At 46.1% G+C, this 12,638-nt stretch overlaps 1 long non-coding RNA gene across 1 annotated transcript in view; it reads right to left on the reverse strand.

Annotated features, from left to right (window-relative positions):
- LOC311597163 overlaps positions 1 to 12,638 on the reverse strand; it is a 24,822-nt gene continuing 12,184 nt past the window's right edge. The window contains exon 3 of the long non-coding RNA XR_014779125.1: positions 1 to 2,667. This is a non-coding gene — a long non-coding RNA (uncharacterized lncRNA). The remainder of the gene's footprint in view (positions 2,668 to 12,638) is intronic.

Raw genomic sequence — 12,638 nt, forward strand, 5'->3', positions numbered from 1 at the left:
GCGAATCTTTTAAAGCTGCCATAGCAACCTGTATTTCAGCAATATCCTTATCTATGGCTGCACTAAGCTGGTGATAGTTTTGATTGGAGATCACTAAAGAGGAAATGCCCGTCCCGGCTCCGACAGCCCCGAGCCCCAGTAGAACTGCGATGGTTGCGGCTGTAATAGGCTCACGTTTGACCCTGGACGGTGTACCTGGAGGAGTCCAGAAGTTGAGAAATTCATCTGTAGAATAAACTGTTAATCGAAGAAGTAGCTGAACAAGCACACAGTAATCATATTGTTGTAGGAAGGGCTGTACCACAATAAACGGCCAGTGGAACATGCCAAATAGGTATCTTGGGGCTACCAGGTAGGTGGAGCCACCATTGACCTCAAGGGTCTGATGACACAAAGGGGAAATAACGGAGGGTAAATGCATCCTGAGTCCCCTGATGTAGAGCCCCAGGCCTGAGACTTGGGCCAGGGTCATGCCTTCCCTGGCCTCCGGGTTCCAGCGAACCAGGGAGGAGTCGTTAGTAGCAGTAAGATTGTCAAGGATAGCAATGCCCTCATAAAAGGGTGGGGAAGCATGACAACATAACCAACAATCATCTGCAAGGTCGGGACAGACAGCGTGCAGGGCAGACCAGGATTCATTAACCATGGTCAGGATAATATTAACAGAAGGTGAGGGACCGAGAGGTACAGTGGGTTGAAACAGGGTGGTATGGGGTGTACCAGTGGCTGTTGGGTGGCGTTCATCAGTATCAGACCGCAGGTTCTCTAAGACTTGATTTGGGCCAATCTCTGTCCCTTAGCAATGGTCACGGGGCCAGAGGGAGCATTGACCAATACATTTATTTCCCCCAGAATAATCACTGTCTACAAGGGAGGGGTGAACAGTCAAACCCTTGAGTGTAGTTGAGGCTCTGCCAAGAATAAGAAATAACATATCTTGGGGCGGAGGCCCACATATCCCAGTAGGGAGGGCCTGGACACCGTCTTCAGGGGTCAATATTGTGTCGGTGGAGGTACACAGGTCCAGTCCTGCGCTCCCTGCAGTGACTCGGCAGAGCGAGGAGGTGGGGCTGATTGTACGGGGACTGATTGCGTCGAGCCTGTCTGTGTCCCCGAGGCTGGGCAAAAAGGTATGGGTCTCGGGGCCCGGGGCTGGCCCCTCCATCCGTTTTCCTGCGGTAGAGGCAAAGGATTACCTTGAATATCGGTTTTGGAATGGCAAAGGTTTGCCCAATGTTTTCCGCGTTTATAGTGTGGGCAAACAGTTCCTGGTGCAACGCTCGAGGTAGGCAAAGGCGCCTTGTCGGGGAGACCAGTGGTGGCGGCCGAGACAGGGCATTGCCTAGCAAAATAACTGGGCTGCTTATAGCGAAAACAGGTCCTGGGGCCAGAATGGGCCGCCTGGAGGGCGGCTCCTATTGCCAGATGTACACTTTGGGATACCTTATGGGCAAAGGGGTCAACATCAGCACAGAGTCTGATATAATCATTAATTTCCTTACCCCTCGGATGGCCGTGCAAGGCGGTTTTATAGGCACCATTAGCATTTTCGCAAGCAAGCTGTTTTAAAAGCTTATTTTCAGATTCGTCTGGCCCCAAGACCCTCTCTGTGGTCTCAAATAGACGTGCAATGAAATCACTTTAAGGTTCATGGGGGCCCTGAACTACTTTGGTTAACGGGGTGGTGAGAGAGCCCTTCCCTGGTAGAGCGCGCCATGCCCCCAGGCTGCATGTTTTACTTGGGCAAGAAGTCTGGGAGGCAGTGTCGCTTGCCTTGTTTTTGAAGAATAGCGGCGGGCACGAAAGGGGCGGCCAATCTGGGTTATGGTACTTGGCGGCCTCTTCTTCTAAGGGGGCTTAAATCATCCAAGGTGGGGACTGTCTTAACAACAGGATAAGCCTAGGTTGCAGGGCCCTGGTCTGTGGGGACATCATCCGCTAGAGAGAGATTGGACAGGGAAGGATATAAAGGCTTATTGGAGGTGGGAGGGTCATCCCCCATGTCTACGACAACAGAAGGGCAGGGGGATTTTAGGGGTTGTAACAACTTGGAGCCGTGCGACTCCAGGGAAGCCAGGGAGGCGGAACGAGATAAGGGCCGAATGAAGGCCTCAGCTGAAGCAACCTCAGAAGAAATGTCAGGGGCATCAGGAAGAGATAAGATCTTTGATCAAAGTCCAGTAGTTAAAAGTTTGAAGAGGAATGGTCTCAGGACCATGTTGGGAAGAATAGGAGTCTAATTCTTGACGAACACGTTCCCAGCGGTCAGGATTAATATTAGGACCATCAATGACAAACCAAGGACAGGCTTGGGGAACAAATAAGAAAAAACGTACAAGCTCTTTTTTCTTAACTCTAACTCCTCTTTCCCTGAGACAATTTTTAAGGTGGTGAATAACTTGCGCCTCCTTTGAGAGACTTTTACCCATCGTATTGACAGAGTTGAACACTTACTGAAGTGCAGAGAGGTCCTGTGAGCGGCAGGCCTGCACCGGAGACAATCGGAGGTACTTTTGACCTCGGTGAGAGACTTGACCGCGGTGTTCTGAACTATTGCCCACGAAGGGTTTCTGTCGCGGTAGAGAGCTCGTACCTCGTGGCCACGTTGGGCGCCACTTGTCCAGTCCAGCAGGACCAGTAATTATGGGGTCGCGAGGGGAGCCATACCTGAGAGATGGACGGAAAAGAGAGAGGTGAGAAGTAGCGTTCCTATCAAGATCTGTTTATTGAATCAAAAGCAAAAGCTTATATGGGGTGGGGGCAGGGGCTAAGCAGCGAGGGGGGGGGGGTCGAGAATGCCTCCAGATGATGCCATCAGAGGAACATCCTGTGGTTCATCTCGGAACAATTCTTATCTTATCTTAGCTAACTATCTCTCAGAAAGTCCCGAGCTAACCTGCTAAACAATATCTATCTGCAGGGGGTGAAAGGAGGAAGTTATGCAGAGGCTGAAAGGAGGAAGTTAGCTTTGGAACGAGGCATCAGTATTTTTCCTTAGCCAGTAGATTCTTTTAGCCTTGAATGACCCTGGGCTGGCTCTGAACAATTTTAGACCTCATGAAGTTCTCCAAAGTCCAGACGTGGAAATCATAGCAACATGTGTGTGTTTCACTGTATCCCTCCCTTCAGCTCCAACCTCTCAACAGTTAGATACTTGGTTCTTGATCCTTTTCACATAACAGCTAAGACTGCGCTGGATTAGAATCTACCTTCCTGCCAAGCTCCATGCTCACCGTGGCATCTGCCTTTTCCACATCTCCCTCTATATTAAACTATCATTGCCTATTTTTAGGACTAGCCACACTGTTTCCCAACAGGTGACTTAAATGCCATTGTTCAGTTAGTGTCAAGCGTGCAGTGCCTGGGTGTCAGAAGTGGGGGCAGCTTTTAAAGGGCTGTGGGCATTGGCAGTGAGGCGCTGAGTCCCACATGCACTGCTGTCAGCTGCCCTGCAGCCCTGGTGGCGGCTTAAGTTGCCTTTTCATGTTACGGGATATTTGATCCCATTGTGAACCCCAAGACTGTGAACTATAAAACCTGTTTCTAGCTGTGCAGTAGCTCAGCACACACCTTTAATCGAAGAGCTTTCTGTAACAGGATTAAATAAAGTTAGCCCTAGGTCAAGAGGTGGTAGAGCAAGCAGCCAGTTGACAGGGATTAAACAGAAAAGAGGAACTTTGAGTGAAGGGTATTTAAGAAGGGGCTTTTGGCTTTTTCTTTCTGGTACATCAGCTGAGTAGTAGGAAGATCAGCTGCATGCTCTCTCTGCCTCTCTGAGCTAGTAGGTTTTCACCCCAGCATCTGGCTCCTACATCTTTATTGGTAAAATCTGACAATTCGTATTTTACTATTTTAATAACAACCTTATCACAAGGCCTGTTTAGTTTCAAGTTTGTTACAGCCTTTTTAAAAGGAAGTATTTCCCATACCACATTCTTTAAAATGCCTTCTACTTGTTAATGTGTTGGAAGTGATGGTGGCAGATATCTGACTCTACAGAGTACATTTTTCTAGAGCCAGGGAATATATGAATAAATAAAGGTATCGCTAATAGAGTGGGCATCAACACTGTATTTCTTTTCGACATGACCCAGGAAATAAAGTATATTTTATAGTAAGTGCTTATCTGAAGTTAGTCATATCTGCTTGTCCCTCAGCCCTGAAGACTCCAGTGGCTTCAGATCTCAGTGTTGACCCCTAAGCTTTACACTGGTGCTTTGATTCCACATGAGGGTTTTAAAACTTTAGTTTTGTTGGGGATAGAGCTCAGGGCCCCCTACATGTCAAACAGATTCTACCATTGAGTTATACTTTAGCCCTTAACATTTTTGAAATATTTATTTTACAGTGAGTAAGTGAGAATAGTGGACTTAATCCCTCATTTACATTCAATCTTAATTTTTCCCCTATTTTTATGTATGTCAGTGTTACAGATATATCTTTACATAGTTACATGTGTGTTTTATCTGCAGATATAGCTACACATAGGCTCATGTACGTCTTATCCACAGGTACATCCACACGTAGGCACATTATGTCCTATCTACAGATACTTCCAGATGCCCCCAGATACATTCCCTCCAGTGGTTCCCTTCCGTCCCTGTTTAGCCTCTTAGAGCCTTTTGTTTGCTTGGTTTTTGCTGTTTTGTTTTTTTCAAGACAGGCTTTCTCTGTGTAGCCTTAGCTGCCCTGGACTTGCTTTGTAAACTAGGCTGACCTCAAACTCGCAGAGATCCACCTGCCTCTGCCTTCCTGAGTGCTGGGGCCTTAAAGCCTTCTTAACACACGTATTCCATTACCCTATTTTTTCTCTTCCTTGAAGATCTCTTCTTCTCTTCCCTGATAATCCTTTCAAGTTTCATGATCTACACGCATGTATGCACATGCACACACACCTTTAATTATAGCTTCCACATACAAGAGAAAACACACCTGTCTTTCTAGCCTATTTTACTCAACTGGTTTCCAGTCACATCAGTTTTCCTGTGAATGTATTATCTCGTCTATATGTGCCCTTTTGCTATCCAGTCATCTGTGATGGACATCTAGGCTGGTTTCAATTTCTGGCCACTGTGACTAGTGGAACAACGAACATGAGTGTTCAGGACTCTAGAATGCAGCTTGGCCATGGACTAGTTCTATTTTAGCTTTCGAGAAACTTCCACTGATTGCTGCAGCGCTGCACCAGCTTACGTTCCCACCAGCAGTGAGTGAGGCCCCTCTCCCCCACCCTCATCGGCATGTGTGTGTTGGCCTTTGTTTTCTTGGTGGTAGCTATTTTGATGGGTGTGAGATGGAATTTTATTTCTTTATTGTGCATTTCTGTTTCTTTGCATCGAGAACGGGCCACGGATTGCTTAACCCGTTTATTCACTGGATGGTTTGGGATTTTTGAGTTTAATTTTCACACTGTCTTATAGATAGCAGTTCCCTGTCTGGTGTGCTTGGCACGATTTTGTTCTCCCATTCCGTCAGCTGTCTCTTCATTCTGGTAACTGTTTCCTTTGATACACATCTGGCAGATTTTCATATACTCACATGTGTCAGTCCCTGGGAATATTCTCTGTACTACTAGAGTCCTTTCGGAAAGCTGTTCCTATGCCTGTATGCAGAGAGGTCGGGAGTTGGTCCTCTCCTACCATGAGAATCCTGGCCATTGAACTCAAGTTGCTTGGCTGGTTACCTAGTGACCCATCTCAGCAGCCCTAATAACTGTTCAGTGCAGTCAGATTTAGCTTCTGTTTCTACGTCTTTACAGCTTAATTTCATAGTTGGATTTTGTTCAGTTTATTAACGATTAATGTTCTATTCTGTTTAAGAAGACATCCCTGCCATAAAGTCATGACTCTTGTATGTGCCTCTGGGAGTCAGTCTAAAGTTTGCCTTTTACACTTTATTGTTTAACTGGGAATTGATTTTTAGATGTGGTGTGTGGTGGGATCATGTTTTATTTGTTTTATCCCACATAGAGATGATTCACCCAGCACCTTCTGCTGAGGAGGCCACTCTTTCCTGTGTCTTGAGATGGCCACTCTTTCCTGTGTGTGTCCTGAGATGGCCACTCTTTCCTGTGTGTGTCTTGAGATGATCACTCCTGTGCCCTTCCTGAGATGGCTATTCTTTTCCTGTGTCCATCCTATGATGGCCACTCTTTTCTGTGTCCTGAGATGGCCACTCTTTTCTGTGTCCTGCGGGGCTGTCTCCGTTATACACTAATAATGTTTTTAAACTCTATTCCTTCCTCAAGGAAGGCCTATTTGAATTTAATTAAGTGTAGTTTTATAATAAATGTTTAATTGAGAGACTGTTCTTTGCTACTTTTGTTTTTATTCTTAAAAGCTGCATTGGGACTTCTTGGCTCTTTAGAATTTCAAATACATTTAATAATTACGTGTACTGCTGTGACCTAATACAAGGTTTTAGCAAAAATCTCATGTGTTTCAGTTTTATTATGGTTCATAACTATTGCCAGTTGCAGTTAGTTTAATTTAAACCTTGGTCTTTTTCCCAGAGTTTATAGACATTTCCTTTGACAGAAGATGATTGTGTTCCCCAGGGCTGAAGCTTGTAGTGTGGGCTTAGCAGCATTCCATCCTGACTGGACTCTTTCCACTCCCCTATGAAATGCTGTCAGCCCCACTGTCCTGCTGATGTTCATTTGCCCATTTCCAACACAATGCAGTTGAGAGATTTATGTAGTTTCTCATGGCCTCCTCTAGCTGTGTGAACATTGAGTCCTTCCCTCCCTCCAGCTGTCTGAAGCACTGTACCCTCCCTCCCTTCTGCCCCTGCGAAGCACTGAACTCTCCCCTCCCTCTCTGTGAAGCATCACATAGCATCCTTCCCTCGCTCCAGTTGGGTGAAGCACTGCTGTCCTTGAAGGGACCTCCACAGCCCCTCCTGGACCCTGGATTCGGCACAGGCCACACCCAAACACCTATTTTTCACAGATCTTTTATTAAGTGGGGGAACAAAGTAAAGTGGCTGGTTTCTGACTCAGGCAGAGAACAGCAGCAAATGTCCTTGCAGGTGTGATTTTTAAGAGGAAAAGGAGGTCTGTGTTCGATTAGGCTAGATGTGGTGGCATGTTTTGATTGGCCATGTTAATTAGTGTAGTCAAAGGGGGGGGGGCTTTTGATTGCTGGACTTCAATACTTTGGTAGCTGGACCTTGGTGATGTAAGTTATGGTTTATAATGGAGAGGGAGGGGGGAAGGGCAAGGCCTGCCAGCACTGTTTGCCATGCGCAGACCTGCTAGAGCCCTTCAGTCCTCCCTTTTTCTCTTGAGACCCTGATGTATCAGTTGCTTTTCTCATCTCTGATCCACTGTCTGGCAGAAGACATCTGGAAGATGTAGGATGCTTAAGAGCATACTGTGCATCATGCAGAGGAAGCGTGGCCACAGAACCGGAGGCAGGTAGATGATCACCTTACATCTGTAGTCAGGACTCAGCTGCATGCTGTTGCTCAGCTAGCTTTCGCCACATCCCTACCTCACTTTTAAAACAAAGTCTCACAGTGCAGCCCCGGCCAGCCGTAAGCATCAAACTGCTATGGGCTTTCCTTTATGAGTATCAAAGATTACAGATATGCTCCACCACACCAGTCCTGGTCTTCCCATATAACCATACTTCTGCCAGTGGCTTGTAATATAACCTATCATGACTTAAAAGTGAAAATATTAGCCTCAAATCCAGAAATAAATATGAGCATCAACTATGCAGAAAAGAAAGTCAAAGCTCCTATGAACACAAGTCATGTCTCAAGGCCCATATAACATGAATAAGGAGAGGGCAATCTCTTAGAGAAAAGCATTTCCAATGGCACAGGCTTCATATTAAACACCGTGCTAGAACCGTGGGTGGCCCCTTCAAGTTCTCATGAGTGTTGAAGGCGTAAACAGCTTCCAGTTGGTGTAGATAGTCTGTATTTGATGGGGGCTTAGGAATTCTGGAGACAGGTTAATATCCCCATCGGCTAAAAACTTATTTAATGGTGATTTTCCACAAGATGTTTCTGTGGTTCGCTTTTCTACCCAAATCACATTTATTGTTTTTCCCTAAATAGTAAAACTGTGGTATTCTACAAAACCAACTTGCCTCCATCTTAGAGGAAACACAAACCAAGTTCATTCCTGTTTGTCATTAAACCTGTGTTTCTCAAGGATTGGGCTATGCCCCACCTGTAACCTTAACTACAAATGGCTCTGTACTGTCTTCCAGGAAACTGGCAACCATGCTTTTGTCTCAAAAAGATGTTTACAACCACCTTGTAACCCTACCTTGTTTCTAAAGGTTATTATGACCTGTTGTTACCACCTTGTTGTGCCCACCTTGCCACCATGTCTTTGTTTCAGGAGGTTGTTAGGACTAACTATTTCTGCTTAGGATTCTGCTCCTGTAACCCTGCTTATTTTGCCCATAAAATTCCCCATCTGGAAACTCTTTAACCCTGAGCTTTGTCTTCCTCACATCCAATGTTAACCTCTCAAACCCTGCCTTAGGGGGAGGCAGCCATTGTACAGGAATAAAAAAGCTTGCTTTAATTAGTTGCTTGCTTTAATTAATTTGGCCATGATGATTTGGCTTGGTGGACTTAACAATATGTATGTGTGTGTGTGTGTTTATGGACAACTGCCTTGTTCCTTTAGGACAAACTCCTGGATGTGAAGTGTTGGTGTTAGTGTTGGTGTGAGATTGTAGTCAAAGACTTAGTAACAAATTATCCCATTCAGAAGGGTATGAAGGTAAAATGGTAGACTGGAAATGCAAATAGCTAATCAACCTAGGGCTTTGTCAGCAGTAAAATCCACCTTTAAGTGGCATTTCAGCCTTGCTTGTCTGTGAGCATTCCACCATTGACAAAATATGACATCAATTTAAGGAAGAGAAGTGTATTGTCTCAGTTTCCGATACTGGAGTCCGTGGCTCACTAGCTCTATTATCTGAGGCCTATGTAGAGATAGGACATCATGGAGCTATGTGCAGTGGGAAAAACTCACTTCATGGTGGCTGGAAAGGCTAGGGTCAAAATAGAGCCTTCAAGGGCATGTCCTTCAGTGACCTGCCTCCTCTAACCAGGTCCCACCTTCCAGAGTCTCTACCATCTCCCATGAAGATGAGTTAACCACACCAGGTTAACTCCCTGATGAAGATGGATCCCTCCCAGTCCCAGATCCTCCAAAGCCTCACCTTGGCACACTTGTATTGGAACCAAGCCTTCAACACAGCAGCTTCTGGGAGACAGTCAGATGGAAACCGTAACACGAATATGTAGCTTTGTCCTTCGGTATTGAACACCAGCTGTGCACTCGGCACTAGGAAAATACCCAGTAGTGTATGAGGCCTTAGCTTCTAGTCTAAAGTAATAAGACAAAACCCCAAACTTTTACTGAGTACCTCTGAGCCAGCCCTGCCCTGATCATCACAAAGCCCACTAAGGGGAAGCAGTGCTCCAAAACTGACTTTCACGAATTGCACAATTCTAATTACCAGAAGATGAATGCCGAGGTCTCCCTGACCAGCCATCTTACCATTAGCTTATGGGTGGAGAAGGATTTCCGAGCCAAGAGTCAGTGGAAGCATCCGTTTACAGTGCATCTCACCGAATCAGGAAACGATGAGGGTACTGGGTGGGGTGCGGTGCACGAGGTGTTCTCTCCTGACGCTGATGGGGACATAAAAGGACATATCCTTTCTACTAAGCAATCTGACAAGTTATCATAAGCCTCAGAACATTTCGTCTCTTTTACCTCAAATCCTGTGCTTTGGACTGTATCCCAGGCTCTAATCTGGACCAGTGGACAGGAAGTGAATGAAACAGGAAGGTAAGTGTCTGTCGCCATATAAGTCTAGAAGGGGTACAGGAGTGCCACATGTAGACCAACAGTCCCGACTAACCTGGGCCCAGAGGGGCTTCCGGGGACTGAAGCACCAACCAAGGACCAAGCGTAGACTAGACCTAGACCCTCTACACATATGTGTATGACGGGTCAGCTTAGCCTCCATGGGAGTCCCCCAGAAAGCGGGTGAGGGCTGTTTCTGACGTGGTCTCAGTTGCATGCCTTTTGATCACTTCACCTTGGTGTGGCTGTCTTCCCAGGACACTGAAAGAGGAAGTACGGTGACACTCGGAATTGCTGCGGGGGTGGGGGCGGGGGGCTGGAGGGGGAGGGGAGGAGGGATGGGGGATGAGGGAGGGACGGAAGAGAGAAGGGAGGAGGCTACAATTGAGATGCAAAGTGAATAACTAAATAAAAAAAATAATTTAAAAAAAGATTACCAAACAGTATTCACTACATTGAGAACTACACTATGCTATAATGTTCCACAAGATAAAATACTACCCAACCATTTTAAAGAAAAATTTTAAGATTTTTGAGAAAACTTGATAATGTGGATGATTTTTAAGAATAATATAATGCTGACATAAAACTAATAAAATTATATCTTCATTATATAAAAAATCATAAGTACACCAAATTGTTAGTGATTGTTGTGATTTACAAAAAGAAGAAAAGGAAAAAAAAAATGTGTGCACCTGAGTGCAGGTGCCTGAAGAGGACACAAGAGGGCAGCACAACTCCCTGGAGCGGGAGTTACAGCAGAGTGGTTGCTGGGAAGTGGACTTGAGTTCTCTGCAAGTGCAGCCATGCTCTTAGCCACTGAGCCATCTCTCCAGCCCTGAGGTTCTTGTCTTCATGTTCTTTGGTGTTTCTCAGTTTTTTAAAATACCACTTATATCCTGGAGAAAGACGTAATACTAAGACAAGAGTGGCTAATGCGAGGGCTCTGCTTCATCCTCCAGTCCTTCCTGAAGAGCAGTCGTCTGTTCTGAAGAGGGTCTTTTTTTTCAAAGAGTGGGTGTTAAGTTAGCTCTGCTGGGTTTCTCTGAACACTGCATGCTTTTCTTTTCACAGAGTCTATTTATGTTTCCTCATATTCTTGCATTAAGTGTTTAGTAAGAGCTGGCTCTGTGCCAGACACCATGGTAAGGCCTGGTATAAAAGGTGTCTGCCTTTAAGAGAGCTGTGAGAGCAGCCACCTGGAGCCAGCTCTTACGCTATGTAGCAAAAGGCTGCTTGTGGAGGAGAGGGCAGGGCGAATCCAGCCGGGGTCCAGGAGGAGAGGACAGGGCGAATCCAGCCGGGGTCCAGGAGGAGAGGGCAGAGTGAATCCAGCTGGGGTCCAGGAGGAGAGGGCAGGGCAAATCCAGCCGGGGGTCCAGGAGGAGAGGACAGGGCGAATCCAGCCAGGGGTCCAGGAGGAGAGGACAGGGCGAATCCAGCCGGGGGTCCAGGAGGAGAGGACAGGGCGAATCCAGCCGGGGTCCAGGAGGAGAGGACAGGGCGAATCCAGCTGGGGGTCCAGGAGGAGAGGACAGGGCGAATCCAGCCATGGGTCCAGGAGGAGAGGACAGGGCGAATCCAGCCATGGGTCCAGGAGGAGAGGACAGGGCGAATCCAGCCGGGGGTCCAGGAGGAGAGGGCAGGGCGAATCCAGCCGGGGGTCCAGGAGGAGAGAACAGGGCGAATCCAGCCGGGGGTCCAGGAGGAGAGGACAGGGCGAATCCAGCCGGGGGTCCAGGAGGAGAGAACAGGGCGAATCCAGCCAGGGTCCAGGAGGAGAGGACAGGGCGAATCCAGCCATGGGTCCAGGAGGAGAGGACAGGGCGAATCCAGCCAGGGGTCCAGGAGCTTTGCAGAACTCACTTGCTGTTCAGAATTTTTATTTAGCAATTAAGCCACTAGGTGTCATATAAATGGCATGCTTGTTTTTCTCACATAATTTAAATTGTATTTTATTACTCTACCCTTAATCAAAATGTCAAGAGAATTTTTGGAATAATCTAACTAGTGGGCCAGGAGCTGACTCACATTCTGATCTGGGTGTTTACTGCTCGGTCTTCAGGCTTACAAAACCATAGTGGCCATTCTCAATCCCATTGCTTGCAAGCAAGAGTCTCAAGTGTAATTGCCAGAATTTGTCTTTATCATGGCATGAATCTTATAAAATAGAAGTCTATAAAATTAAAAAGGCAACTTGCCTTTCTGGAGCTCAGAATTAATACCCCCAAAAGGTAATTTTTAAGTCTTATTAAAGTGCTTTTTCAAAAGCTTGTGTCAAATGACAGCTGTATATAACTTCTTCTTGAGAGGATGACTGCACATCTATCCATTGGTGATTCCAGAAGCATCCTTAAAAGGTTTTATTCTATTTGTTAAATTTCATTTGTTCAGTGTGTGTGTGTGTGTGTGTGTGTGTGTGTGTGTGTGTGTGTGTGAGAGAGAGAGAGAGAGAGAGAGAGAGAGAGAGAGAGAGAGAGAGAAAGAGAGAGAGAGAATGTCTTTGTGTCTTTCTGCATGTGTGTATTTGGGTGGGTGGGTCTGTGTGTGTGTGTGTGTGTATACAAACCATAGTACACATGGAGATTTTGTAGGAATCAGAACTCATGATTGAACTTAGGTCGTCAGATTGATAGCAAGCAACTTTACTCCAAGCCATCTCCTGGCCTTACCTAGAAACAGCTTTAACAGAATTTTGATTTAGTATTTTCTAAAACACTTTACTTACCAGTCTTCCTTTATAAGACACAATATTGCTCAAGTGGCTTAAAAATCCTGGTTAATTATCCTCTTT

This window comes from Acomys minous, assembly GCF_964271855.1.
Source record: "Acomys minous genome assembly, chromosome: 5".
NCBI lineage: Eukaryota > Metazoa > Chordata > Mammalia > Rodentia > Muridae > Acomys > Acomys minous.